The sequence below is a fragment of the Callorhinus ursinus genome, unplaced genomic scaffold (genome assembly GCF_003265705.2).
Source record: "Callorhinus ursinus isolate GAN/ISIS: 27379988/994484 unplaced genomic scaffold, GSC_fseal_2.0 scaffold5, whole genome shotgun sequence".
Lineage (NCBI taxonomy): Eukaryota > Metazoa > Chordata > Mammalia > Carnivora > Otariidae > Callorhinus > Callorhinus ursinus.
This window is the reverse complement of record NW_027397067.1, coordinates 59,802,696-59,817,191: the sequence shown is the minus strand read 5'-3', so window position 1 is coordinate 59,817,191 and position 14,496 is coordinate 59,802,696. Positions and strand designations below refer to the sequence as shown.

The 14,496-nt window shown below is 35.6% G+C and overlaps 1 long non-coding RNA gene across 1 annotated transcript; it reads right to left on the bottom strand.

Moving 5' to 3' along the window:
• Window positions 1–4,326: 4,326 nt before the first annotated feature.
• On the bottom strand, window positions 4,327–14,126 carry LOC112823718 (uncharacterized). Its single transcript, XR_003208101.2, has 4 exons — window positions 14,014–14,126; window positions 7,071–7,127; window positions 5,541–5,733; window positions 4,327–4,612 (listed from the first exon to the last, which is right to left on the bottom strand). It is a non-coding gene; the product is annotated as an uncharacterized lncRNA (long non-coding RNA).
• Window positions 14,127–14,496: the final 370 nt, after the last annotated feature.

Sequence of the window (14,496 nt, the reverse complement as noted above, 5' to 3'; positions counted from 1 at the left end):
ATATTATCTTGTCCATGCAAGGGTCTTAAATTTTCAGTCTTTTCTCATCTGATGAGATAAGGAGAACACAATGTGTAAATATTTACATAGAGTAAGGAATAGAGTAATTCCGAGGAAGATAGAGGGGCAATATATACCCTAGTCTATCACTTGCAGTATGTTAAACACAACTTTATAGTTTAAATTACCATTCATCTCTGGGCTTTTCATAGATAGCATCTAGGGAAAAGAGAATGAGATACATATAATAGTAATGTATATATTTGTTCATTACATTTAACATGTCTAAGCAGGGTAGTTTGTTTTGGCTCCACAAGTTATGTAAGATACACATATATTTAGGGATTTTAACAAAATGTAAACTTGTAAAACATTTTTTAAAAATTCACCAATTAAATAGATGTGTAATTTTCTTCATTTTTCTGTCTAATGATGAATTAGTTGTTGGAGCTCCATGCTTGTTTTAATAAGGTCGAGGATGTGTTAATCCTCATGTGGAATGGGAAAGACACTTTTCCAGTAGTATTTTTAAAATAATGCACTTTGGGGGGCCACAAGAAAAAGAGGAAGAGAAAGAAAGGCCAAAAGAAAGAAAATGAACATCTCTGCACAAATCCATCTCCATTAGTAGAAATGAATGAATGAACAGACAAGAAAACACAGATGCCCAAGAGACTGTGTGTAGGAAATACGTCATATTCAAGGCAGAATGTTACCACAATGTTCAGAAACATTTCTGTTTTTTTGTTTTTGTTCTTTCTGTTATTTTGTATTAAAGTACTATATGTGAAGAAAGTTCTCTAATTTAATCTGCACTTTAGTCTTATGGGGTTACTGCTATCATTCTCATTTTTCAGACAAAACACCTGAAACTCAGAGACTCAGGTGAAAGGTAACACGACCCTGATGAAATTCCCACCCAGCTGCCTCTAGCTCCAGAGCCCTCCTTCCTTCCATTTGACCTCCCTGCATCATGATATTACTGAGAAAAGATCTGTTTTATTGTTGGGAAATTAACATTCAGAGTAATGAGATGATCTGCTCAAGGTCCTAAAGACAATGGGTGAAGGAATGGCTTGAATGGAAGCCATCTAATTTTTAGTTCAGTTTATACCATAGTATTTGGATATTGAGAATATTAAAATTCAATGAGTTTCTCAAGCACTTTCAACAGCCTAGCATGGTTTATCAGTGATTCATTTTCCTCAAACGGTCTCTGTAAATTAAGAAAAATATTGTCATACAAACCAAAGGAAGAGGAATAATGTTCAACTCCATAGCAGAGATACTGAGAAAGTGCCTATATGCAAATAGTATATGTTCTGTAGCTTGAAGCACAAATTGAAGATTTATAGAAAACTTACTATGTTGCCTCCCCAGTTAGTAATCTGGAGAGAGTGGTTATGATTGTATGGTGATTAAACATAATGGACTTTGGAGTCTGAACGGCCTTAGGTTAAATCCTGGTTTTTTCCTCTTAGAACTTTCTAACTCCATAACTGTATCTCAGTTTGCTTATCTACGAAGTAAGTATAAAATATTTATATCAAAGGATTGTGTTGAGGACTAAGATTTTGAATAATAAGGATTCACTGAATACTAGCCAATACTATTTACTAAGTGTTTCAACAAAAGTCTACTTGACTACTTGACTTTTCAGTGCCTTTTAATGTTGGACGGTCTTTTTTAGAGATATCTTGACAACTCACTTCTGGGTCTTCCCTTTTGTGTGTGAAACAGTTACTGTAGACACTTTTGAAATTATTTATACACAAATCTTCCTTTCTCCCTTTAGAGTCATAGATATTTAGGGATGACAGAGAAACCTTAAAAATCTGTTGTTATTGTTTTATTTACAAGCAAGTAGCCTATGAAGTTTAGAGTGTAAGGGCTTGCCCACACAGAGCATGGCAGTGCTGGTATAGGAACCTGGATCTTGGCTCATTGTTCTTCTTTCTCTCCCAACATTACCACATTATCCCTGTGTGCTGTGTCCAGCTTATTTATGTCTCCGATTTAATTTTTGGTTTCAGCAAAATGCAATAGAGCAGATACAGCTCTTTTTATTACTGTGGTGGATTGAGTTAAAAGGTAACTCAAATTTTAGAATTACCATTTTTTAATTTTGACTAGCCAGCCTTTCCCTAGTTACCTTTAAATATGTCAGGGAGCTAAATATATATCGATAGTAGGTTTGCCTAAGGGAGATTTAGTTCATTCTAATTGGCCAAACACTTTCAATTTATTCCTACTAAACAGGCCTTTGATATGGAAAGATTTATAGCTCCTCTTTTTTCTATCTAGAAGATAAATACAGTCTGAGATCAGAAGGGACTTCTTGTAAACCCAAGAAGGTTTCCAGATTGATGGGTTTTTATTTGTCCTAGCTTATACTGGTCTTTAGCCCTGACCCATTCAGCGTGTTTCAAATATATTTTATTTTACTTTATTTTTACATCTTTCTTTAGGCGACTGACCTGTGTCTCTGTTTGTTTCTTCACTCATTTGTGTTAACTGCATATTGTTTAAACCAAAGGATTAAGTGGGGAGTCTGTATTGCTTAATAAATTTGCCAGAAACTGGGTAGGCCAGCTTGCCTCTGTTCACGGAAAGCATGAGTGTTTTACAATTCATTCTGGGAAAACTTATGAACCCATACAAAAGAACTACTTGCTGTCTTGGACTTTGGATACCACAAAGGACTATTCAATTAGAGCTTCCATTCAGTCATAACTAAAACCAGTGTTGGGTGAGAATATGCTCATTTACAAATGGGTATTTGGGTAATAGTCTCTTGATAATCCCTTCTTGATCAGTTCTGTATGTGCCCCATTTTTTAATTTCTTTCTTTATTATTTTGTTTTATTCATAATGTCTAATTATAATTCAGTCTCACACTAACAGAGATCTTTTGAAGAATCCCTTTGCTCCCCAAGGGTCTTGACCAACACCCATTTCATGTTCAATGTTGCATCTCCGTAACTGTTTCTTCATGTCTCTCCATCTTCCCTTAAAGAATGTGGCCTGGAGAAGACTCCAGATAATGAATTAGTACCCACCCCCCCTCAAATACTTCAGTTCTAACTGATGTGAACTCATATAAAGACAAGCATAGCCACAAACACTCACCTTTATTTCTACACCTCCACCCCTACTCAGTACAAATTAGCATATTCTCTACCCTGGCCCCTGAGAGCCCAACTAAACATGTCGCTCATCCATCCAACAAACCAAGAGTACATTGCTCTGTACATAGTACCATACATGCAAAGATGAATGAAACATGATCCATCCAGTGTAGGAGACACATAGCTTACTCAGGATGGAGATAAAGTTAGAGGAATCTGAAAGACCCCAGACATTTGTGACATACATCATCAATGTAGTTGGCTTATATGTATCAGCTACTTCTTTGCTAAATGTCATTCCTAGTCAATTCTGAGTGTCTGCTGGGTGAAATGCAGAGAGTGATTCCTATTGTGATCTCTGACCAAAATGCTAACACAAACCAGATTGCTAAAGGTTTCTACGTTTACCCTGGGGAAATCATATCATTAGAAATTTTTGTAAGTTTGCCAAGCATTTTGCAAATGATACTTACTAATCTTTGTATGAGGTGAGCTCCGATCAATATAAAAGAGGAGAAATATTTAAAGAACTATTAAAACAACTGTGGGTACCAAGCCTTCATTTGGGGAAACCTAAGAAACTATAGTAATGAGAAATGTAATATAGTGTCTTATTTTCTCATTTATTTTTTGTTTAATTTTTTGGCAAATATGAGTTTGAGTATTCCAGGGAAGGTGATCTAAGGCAGAACTTTACCAACTGTTCCTGGAGACTGAGTAGGGCTCAAAGATTTACTAATAAACCAGAAAAATTAAGTTCTAGGTGTTTTGTGAAATTGAAAGTTGTTTTTACAGGTTAAATTTTATATGAAATTTTAAATTATTGTTTCTGTTTCCAAATCCTTTTTCTCTTTATTTAAAGTATTATAACTTCAACCAGTAAAAATAAATCCTCCCAAGTTACATCAACAACCAGAAATTAAGAGTTCAAATGTTGTAACTATTAGGCATAAACTGTATTAATCTATTTTATAATAACCAAGATTATTTTTAAAGAGAGAACAATGTTGCTATGACCCTTCAAATTTTCATTCACTACTTTTTTGCCCTAGCATATACTTTATTTAAAAATTACATTTATTCTAATTCTTCAATCCAAAATCCCAATTCCTAAGATGTTTTAGCAAGTTTAGAATATCAAAGACTAAGGTGAGATATTTAGACATATTTTTTAAATTTTTTATTGTTATGCTAATCACCATATATTACATCATTTGTTTTGGTGTAGTGTTCCATGATTCATTGTTTGTGCATAACACCCAGTGCTCCATGCAGAATGTGCCCTCTTTAATACCCATCACCAGGCTAACCCATCCCCCTACCCTCCTCCCCTCTAGAAACCTCAGTTTGTTTTTTAGAGTCCATCATCTCTCCTGGTTCGTCTCCCCCTCTGACTTACTCCCCTTCATTCTTCCTCTCCTGCTATCTTCTTCTTTTTCTTTTTTCTTAAAATATGTTGCGTTATTTGTTTCAGAAGTACAGATCTGTGATTCAACAGTTAGAGACATATTTTTAGAAAGAAGTCTTTCTAGCAAAGTTTCCCGTGTCATTTCGTTTCCTCCAATTTAGTTCTTACCCAAAGCAAGATGACTATCTTTTAGAAATATGAGGATTGGGAAATGAGGCAATATTCTTCCTATAATTTCTTATACCCATTCCCTTCATGTGGTCTAGCCAAAGACATGTACTTGTCAGGGATCCAATGACTACAAAAGATTTGTTATATCACACCTTAAAACAAGGATATTTAGACAATTCATATTTTTCAACATCTTTCAGAATGGTAGGTCTTTAAATGATATAATAGTTTACTGGAACTGATGAAGAACAGACAAATGAAATATTAATTAAATCTTCTAAGTTACTTTCTGAAATTTTTTTATACTGAAAGAAAAATTAGCAAATAACTTCTGAATTGCTTCTAAATCCTCAAACATTAATGAACATTTGTGGTTAATTTTGTATATTTTACCTAGCACAAATAGGAATTTGAAAATTAATTTGATTTTTGCTAATAAAATGACTGTAAAAATGCTTTCTCAATGTGCTAGTAATCAGGACATTTACTGATGATTCTCAGTAGCAAATGATGGTGACCTAACTTGATCCAACTTAGGCATAATGATTTATTGGTTCATCTGATCAAAATACAGACAGGGCCTATTTAGGTCTTAGGGACAAATAAGTCCACAGGCAAAAATTTATCCCAATTTCAGACTATTCTTTTGGAAAAGTAGGGCAGGAAATGTTTAAAATCATAATCATAGTGATGATTTTCCAGGTGAATACATATTTCAAAACAAATCAAAGTAGGTACTTTAAATATGTGCAGTTAGTTTAGTGTACTTTGATTATACCTCAGTACATTTGTTTAAAAAAAGAAAAGAAAAATAGAGAACTTCCCAAACTTACATTCCCAAATTTTTCCCTCCAAAGGGAATGATAAGATCTGCATCCTTTGGTCAAAATCCCAAGTTCTCTAACTGGTCCAGCTTCAATCAAGAGCCATGGCTAGCTCATCACCACAACCAGGGAGCTGAGATGAGGTCTTTAAGAACATAGTCATTCCAATTCCATCCATATGGTAGAAAAACATTTCTACCTCCTCCCACAAAAAAAAAAAAAAAAAAGGAAGTACCATTATGACTAGGAAAAAAATATATATGGGCTCTATATTTGAATCTGTGACTTTCATGGGCAAAATATACAAGTAAATATCAAGTCAGCTAGCAGCATTAAATAGATTTTACTTAGAGGAAATTTAGCAAAAGTTTTATCTTATGCTTTTTTTAATATCAAAGGGTTAAAAAACTATGGTCAGGATTTTTAAAATGTTAGGAAGGTTTTTCAGTGAAAAGCTCATTCACTTTCTTAAGGCAAGGCATGTTGTAGGGAGGAAGGTGGTTGGACAGGAAAAATGTAACATTAACTATGAAAATATATTCTTTAAGATTCAGATTTAAAAATTAGTTAATTGTCACTTCTTAAGGGTCTCAATAACCTTAAATATTGCTGTTTAAGCAATAGACAAGTTTTGCTGGGAAATTAAGAAATGCAAAGTGGCAGAACACATAGACACATAGTGTTTCCATTTTTTTCTTGACCTGATAAGTAGCAATAAAATACAATGAACAATAAAAGGTTTTTTTTGGGGGGGTGAGTAATAATCACTCAATAACTGCAAAACTTTTCAGTTTCTTTCCATTGTTTTTTCCTTGGGAGAACTCTGAGTCACTAGCTGGTAAATACAAAGGGAGAAAGGAAAAAAATAAAGAGGAGAACTAATGATTTTTTATTTATTTGAGAGACACTTTAAGAGTTTATGGATTGTCATCTTATTTAATGCTGACTACCCTGGGAGTCTTATCTTCATTTTACAAACAGAAGCTGAGGCTTAAAGAATTAACCCGATTACCCATATTTAATCAACGTAGTAGATGCTAAATTTCTCAAACTTCAAAGCCCATGTTCTTTATCTTACAGCAAACCGTTAGCCATTTACAATAAGGAAATGAAAGAGCAGCATTTAGGATCCTTATTTAATTCTGCAATTAAGTGTGGGAAGCCAACTGGGGAAGTCCTACTGTCCTTTACTCATCATGCCATCTGCCCCCCCCTCCTCTTCCATTTCCTCTTTCTCTAGAGAGCCAGAAGCTTCAGTAAGCAGACTTTGAAATTGCGTGAAATGGGACTCTTCTAGATTCTGTTTCCATTGAACTCCAAGATCACTGATTGTAAAGGGTTTTTTTGGACTAGGATAAAGTCAACTACTAAAATTCCAATGTTGTAAGGTGAAGAGAAACAATATTTAGTGAGTTTCTGCTTTCTACATTAGTATCATCAAATGTTTTATCTATTTGATCACATTTCCTCTGCACAACCATTTAGATAACTATTATTATCCCAGTTCCATGTAAGAAACCCAAGGCCTCGAGAACTTACATGCTCCTGAATTGATGGATTCAAATTCATATCAAACACCAAACCTCAGACTTGTTCCTGTTAATAAACAGAGATTAATTGCATGTATTCCACATATGAAGGATTGTATTATCAGAGTGTTGGATGTAGAATCTACTCCAAAAGACTCAATTTAACAAATATATAGTAAGGTCCTGATTTATGGGAGGCTAGGTCCTTAGATAAAAAGAGGACTAAGACATTCCTTACCCTTCAGGAGTTCATAATCTCTTGTGGAAAACAGATTGAGAGTAATTTGAATAAACCAGAGGGTAACACAGTCTTCATAGAAGAGAGATATAAACGAAATAACAGCAAACCGTCTAATCCTGAGAAACCCTTTTCTTCTTGTAAAAATACATATGTATATACCCACTTTCCACTTCTGTTTTGATTTTTAACCTCCTACTAAATAAAGCTGCTCTCTGAATGAGGGCCCAAGTTTAGCAAATATCTTTGTATTACTCATTTCCAGAGTAAAAGATTTCCATATAAAACCCTTATAAAATATTTTGTAACTTTTCTATGATTCAAATCTTTTTCCTAAGTGTTTTGTCACTTAGAGAGACCTCTGGTTCCATAGCACTAATGTTTCCTCAGTATTATATTAATTTACATATTTTCTATAATTTTAAACAAAAGCTAAGTCTTAAAACAACACAAAAAATACATAGATTTCAAACAAACAACCAGAAATGTCAACTCTATGAGATTTGTGACAAATCTGGTTAGGACCTTTTAAAAATTGTGTAATTGGTTTCAGAATGGAAAAAAATTTTCATTAATACCAACTAGCATAACTGTTTTTTATGATCTCCCCCTGTTCCAGCATGAAAATCAGCTATAGGCAAAGCTGAGCTGGCTGTAGATAGTCCCCATGTAGATTTCCTTGATACTCAAAATACCTCTTTGGCAGTTTAATTCCACAATTAGAGATTTACTCCTATGGCTTAAGATTTCTTAACTCTTATTAAAATGTAAATATGCCAAAGAAAATAATATCTTGAACTTTGCTAGTTCAGTATTTACTAAAGCTAAATATATGCCTACCCTCTGATACTACAATTGCTTTAGTAGATGTACAAGCAATAGAAATATTTTCATATGCTCACAGGACTAAAATGTTCTGACAGCACTATTTGTAATAGCACCAAATGTAAACTACTTAAATGGTTATCAATAGAGTAGTGGGTAAATAAATTGTGATTTATTCCACAATGGGAAATACAGCAATGAGAATGATGAACTACAACTATTACAACAATATGGGTGAGTCTCACAAACATAATATTGAAGAAAGAAGCTAGATATGAAAAGATATACATAGGGTTTCATACGTATGAAGTTGAAAAAGAGTTCAAAGTCATCATTGATGTTAGAAGTCAGAAAAATGGTTATTCTTTGTAGGGGTGGGATAATGTCTCGAAACAGGCAATGGAGTTGCTTCTAGAGGCAGGTAATGTCCTATTTCTTGATCTGAATTTTCATTGTGTGTACATGGCCAATTTGAGAAAAAACACTGAGCCATAGTTTTTGATTTGTGCACTTTGTGTGTATATATTATATCTCAAAAATATAAATATAATTTTAAAAAACCACAAAGCTTTGCCAGTCACTATAACTTAATACCAGTGAGTTGAACCTTTTTTTTTTTTAATTTTGCTAAGGTGTGTACCAGAGTCAGAACACCTGGATTCAAGGTCAGAATGCAGTCTGAGAGAAAGGTGATCCAGAAAGGGAAGGTTATAGGATGCTAGATGTATATAGGCATAAAATTGAAAAGAGAAAATGGGGCTAGTGATTCTCCAAAAGGTTTCAATTCACTGTGATTCAGATTTTATCTCTTAAGGAAGGCAGTTTATTTCAAAGTAGACACTCATTAACATATCAACATGCTTTGTTTCTTCTCTCACTCTCTCTGCTTGTGTGTGTGTGTGTGTGTGTGTGTGTGTGTGTGTGTGTGTGAGAAAGAGAAAGAGCATAATGCTCTGATTAGGTGAAAATTTCCTTGCTTCCAGTTCTTTACATATTCTGTAGGCACTGAATTAAAATTGTCATTTTGCTGCTTTTGGTGTAGGTTGATCTTTCTAAACACAATTCTTTCCAATACCATAATTAATGTCTTGGTTTCCAATAGCTTCACATAAAGCCCAAAGTACCCTTATATAATTCCCACATGACTATCATAAAAAACAAAAAAAGACAGACTATTCAATCTCCATGCTTCAGTGGAGGCAGGACATATCCAAGTCTAGAGACAATTGAATCCATGGGCAAAAATTCTCCCCAATTTTGAACTATTTCTTTCAAAAAACAAACAGGAAATGTTTGTAGCATGATTGTAGTAACAATTCTGATTTACTTTTAATTCTTATTGTATTAGTTGTCTGTTTTCTGCTGTGTGTATATGTATGCAACTTGCCCTAGTTAGTTGATTCAGCCCTTCCACAGGCAGGGGACATTTGGTAGAAGCAATGTGCCATGCTTAGCCTGTAAGATGTTAAAGACAGCTTTTTGATCCCCTAACAATCAAAGATTTCTGTTGCCTCCATCCAACCAATTCTAGCTAAAGGGGAGCAGAAAGATGTAGCTGCTTGCCCACTTAATACAAATATATTTTGCGTGTCACTAAATAGTCTTAGACCTATTTTTTTTTTAAGATTTTATTTATTTATTTGAGAGAGAGAGAGAGAGAGCGCGCACGAGATCCAAGAGGGTCAGAGAGAGAAGCAGACTCCCCGCTGAGCAGGGAGCCCGATGCGGGACTCGATCCCGGGACTCCAGGATCATGACCTGAGCCGAAGGCAGTCGCTTAACCAACTGAGCCACCCAGGCGCCCTAGACCTATTTTTAATAAGTAGATTTTATTCCAGCTTCCAGATTTGCCTTACATTGTTTAGCTGAACCTCTACTGTTGGATATTGAGATTGTTTTCATTTTTGCTTCCATAAAAATATCTACATAGGTATTTTTTGCAGACCTTCATAGCTTTTTCCTTAGGGTAAATTTTTAGAAGTCGTATTACTGAACCAAGAGAGTTGTGTATCTTAAGGCATTGGATATTGAATATGTACTATTAAGTTGATTGGGATCATTTTTATCATTCTTCAAGTTTTCCAAAGGGATTAATTGGGCTTAAGAGAACATCATCAGTCATAATTGAATTCTCAACTCCTTCCATATATTGAATAGAGAACAGAAGTTAACAAAAACTTTTTTTAAAGATATAGAGTCTGACATGGGGCACCTGGGTGGTGCAGTCAGTTAAGCATCCGACTCTTGGTTTGGATCAGGTCATGATCTCAGGGTTGTGAGATGGAGCCCCACATAGAGCTCCATGCTCAGCACAGAGTCTGCTTGAGATTTTCTTCTCCCTCTGCCCCTCCCCACCATACTCACACTCTCTCTCTAAAACAAATAAATAATTTTTTTTTTAAAAAAAAAGATATAGACTGTAACAGAAGCATATTATGAAGTAAAAATTCTAAATCCTTAAAGTCAAAATAGATAGTGGTTCACCTAGGTGGATTCATAAATGATTGAACCACTGCATTCAATGCGTGCGGCTTAACATGGTCAAAATCAAGCTATAAGTAATCTATTGTGGCATGCCACAGGAGGCTGTATTCAGTTCTGTCTAGTCCAGTAGTTTTATTAATGATTTGGCTAAGAGCATCAGCTTGTGTGTTTACATATTGTTTGCATGTTTAGTTGACATTGTTTTGGGAGAGAAACATAAACTTTTGGAAGATAAAATTCTAAGGAGGCTCAACAAATTAGAATGGTAGATAAAAACATGACATTTAACTGTTGTGAATTTTGCATATTGAGAAAGAATAGGAATAGATCAGCATTTATAAAAGTTAATAAGGGGTTTTATTTTACCAAAGCTACACAAGAGGTCATTGTTAGATAATCAAGTTATTATGATACACGATTTTATTACTAGATATATATGTTCTCTAGAATGAGGGAGGTGATATAACAAATCTATGTACCTCATACTAAGGACGTTGACAGACTAGAATTTATTCAGAGACACATTATCTTAGCATGAGTCTCTAGTTTTACTGGGTGATGAAATCTCTGTGCAAAAAGAGTGATAGAAAATGAGAAGAGAGTCAGGGCAATAGGGAAAGCTTACAGAGCCATCCAAAGCCTCCTAAGAAAAATAGTCAGTTGCTTAGTCATGTGGGATGTCTTCAGCAAGATACATAGAACATTTGGTAGGGGAGGGAAAGATAAATTTATCTGTGGGCTCTTTCCCATCTCTTGTCTCTCTTGAGTTAAAATTTGTCCTACAAAGTCTTTAAATGTCTGTATTTCCAACTTGAATTTACCAAGCCCTCTGGGCACCACTGAAGAAGCCAGAGACTCCATAGATTTCGTTGTTTTGGTCTTCAGTTCTGGAAATGCTGGAACCCCTACTGCAGTGGATGATACAGTGAAACCCTTGGTGAAACCCAGATCTTGGGGGAATGGGCAGAGTTGGAATCTTGGGAGATGAGATGACAGAGACAATGATGGGGTTCTCCATTCATCAAATGTCCAAGGCCCAGAAAACAGGATATCAAGTAAAAATGGAAAGGCCCATGAAGTGGATCCAGAATAATCCACTACTTTATATAATCCACTACTTGAGCCATTCAGATGCATTTTCATTTTTCGTTATATATACACATATAACATATCTTACATAAGAACTAGATGCTTTCATTTCTTCCCAAGATGGGATAAACAAGAACATACCAGAAACGGGCGCCTGGGTGGCTCAGTTGGTTAAGCGACTGCCTTCGGCTCAGGTCATGATCCTGGAGTCCCTGGATCGAGTCCCGCATCGGGCTCCCTGCTCAGCGGGGAGTCTGCTTCTCCCTCTGACCCTCCCCCCTCTCGTGTTTTCTCTCTCATTCTCTCTCTCTCAAATAAAGGAATAAAATCTTTAAAAAAAAAAAAAAAAAAAAGAACATACCAGGAACGTAGTGACTAGTGAGGAACGTAGTGACTAGCGGCAATCTCCTAAAAAAGACTTAAGGAATACTAGCCAACCAAGCCACTGCCCCTCATTGCTATAGCTGCAACTGAGGCTCTAATATTTATGTCATCCTCCTTTATCACCCTTTCTGGATTTCCTCATCCTCAGCCAATATTTTGGCTGGTCTGATTGCTTATCAGGTGGAATGGCATAAACCTTCATTTTTCAGGGGCCTTCAATTACTCATTCGCAGCTGTTATTGGGTATGGGAATAAGGGTTCCCCTAGTGAATATTCTGGGTTCTAGGCACAATTTTTCTGCCCCCACTGTGTAGTAACAAACCTATGATTTAATATAATCAGAATTGATTATCCTAAGAAACAGAACCTCCTGTCTTTGTCCACTGGTTCATTGGTATGAGGTATAAAAAATGGCCAGATGGTAATTGGTAGTCTTGACTTCCTTATCAATAGAACTTTTACTGTGTCCCTTTGTAGAAGTATCTTCCCTGGGAACTGGCCTCCTAACTATAGGAATGGAATGCACCAATTGCACAAGTGGGTCTCTAAGAGTGATAGTGACAGGAGCTAATTATTTCTTATTTTCACCACTTGGCTCCTGGACCCATATACTTTGTTTATTTGAGACATAGCACCACAAAAAACATGTCTGATTGGTAGCCACACATGATATCTTGAGGGTAAGATAGGCAAGGGGCAGCTGTTTCTCATCTCCTGCCTATAGGTCAGATGATCTCGCAGGATGTTCATTCCTAACACTTCAGGGTTTTATTACCAAGCCCTTCTGGGCCTTCTGGTGGAGGCAAAGTCTCCATAGGTCCAGTAGGATTGGACATGGACCTTCAAACGAAGGAGAATTAGTGTGTGCAAATGAGGAACTTTTAGTAGTACTAAGGTTATTAAACTCAAGACCAGAACACTTAACTATCTTCACATATTTAAGATATTCAATCAGAAACTTGACAACTATTTGCTGAAGGATTTTATAGAAGAATTTCAATAGTACCTTGAAACTTGTGAGACTGTGATTCTTAGAACGGTAAAGCTCTATTTATTAGGTAATTTTTCAACAGTTTCAAACAATATAGAAAACTTAAACAATGCACAGAATATCTTTGGAATATATCCGCAGCTAGTTAAATTCTTTTCCTGTTGAATGAAATTGGATATCTGATTTTTTTCTTTTGGGGACAAAGAAGAAAACAGACTATGAGCAAAACGTGACCGGGGCCATAGGTTGACAAGTGATGAGTTATGCTAGGCAACCACAGCATTAGTATCAGCAGTCTTGGAACACTCAGTATGGAAGTAACCAGCTCCCATAATCTGCACACTATGACCTGAAAGCACCACAATAAAAGCAAATTTATTTTGATTTACTCTGCTTCCATGTGATCATGAATATTGCAATATATTGTAGAAAAGTCTTTTTACCATATTAGTTAAAATGAAATTATTTTGTGCAAAGACTAATTCAACTTAGCAATTACTTATAGAGCACTTACATTGAATGAGTCCCTCTTGTCATATGTGGAGGAGGAGATAGAAAATTGCTTCCGGTGTACAATAAATATTTGTTAATTGACTGTGGATTTACTTATGGCATGGTCTACCCAATGGTAAAAGTTTTTTAAAATAAAGACTAACTTACAAAGTAAAAAAGGAAATTTTGTGCCTAGGTATAATCTTAAAAGTGTCCTGAAACTGTTAGATCTATTTTTTCTAAAAGTATCTACCACTGTTTCATTTATCTAATTCTGTCTACCTCATCATACAAGAAATTAGTAGCTTACGGGAACAACTATTTTCTTATCTCGCATGGTTTCTGTGGCTCAGGGATTCAAATAGGGTAGTTTTTCCTCAAAGTTTCTCATGTGGTTATAGTAAGACATTGACTGGAACTAGAACAGCAGAGTGGAAGGTGCTGAAGTACCTGGGACTTGTCTTGGCATCTCTCTCTTCATGTAACTTCAGGGCTTTCCATGCATTCTCTTGGCATGTGCTAGTTTGGGCACTCTTACAGCATGGAGGCCTTAGGAAGTTGGATATCTTACATTACATTACAGGCTTCTGTGATGATGTAGCCTCAGAAGTCACACAGGGTGACTTCTGTCATAATCTATTGGTCACAATAGTCACAAAAACCTACCCAGTTGCAAGAGCAGAGGGTTGATTCTACCTCTTGATGGGAGGAGTGTTAAGGTTACACTGTAAGAAGGGAATGTGGGATGGGAAATACTGTTGTAGCCATCTTTGGAAAATGCAATCTACTACAACTACATTGAAAATATGAAAACAAAAATTACCCGCTAAAACATAGGGGTAATAATGTGCCTGTGCAAGTGGGTTTGCATTGCTGCATTCCACAGAGAAACACTAATACTCCTTTAAAAAATTGAAATAGTGTTATGTGCAA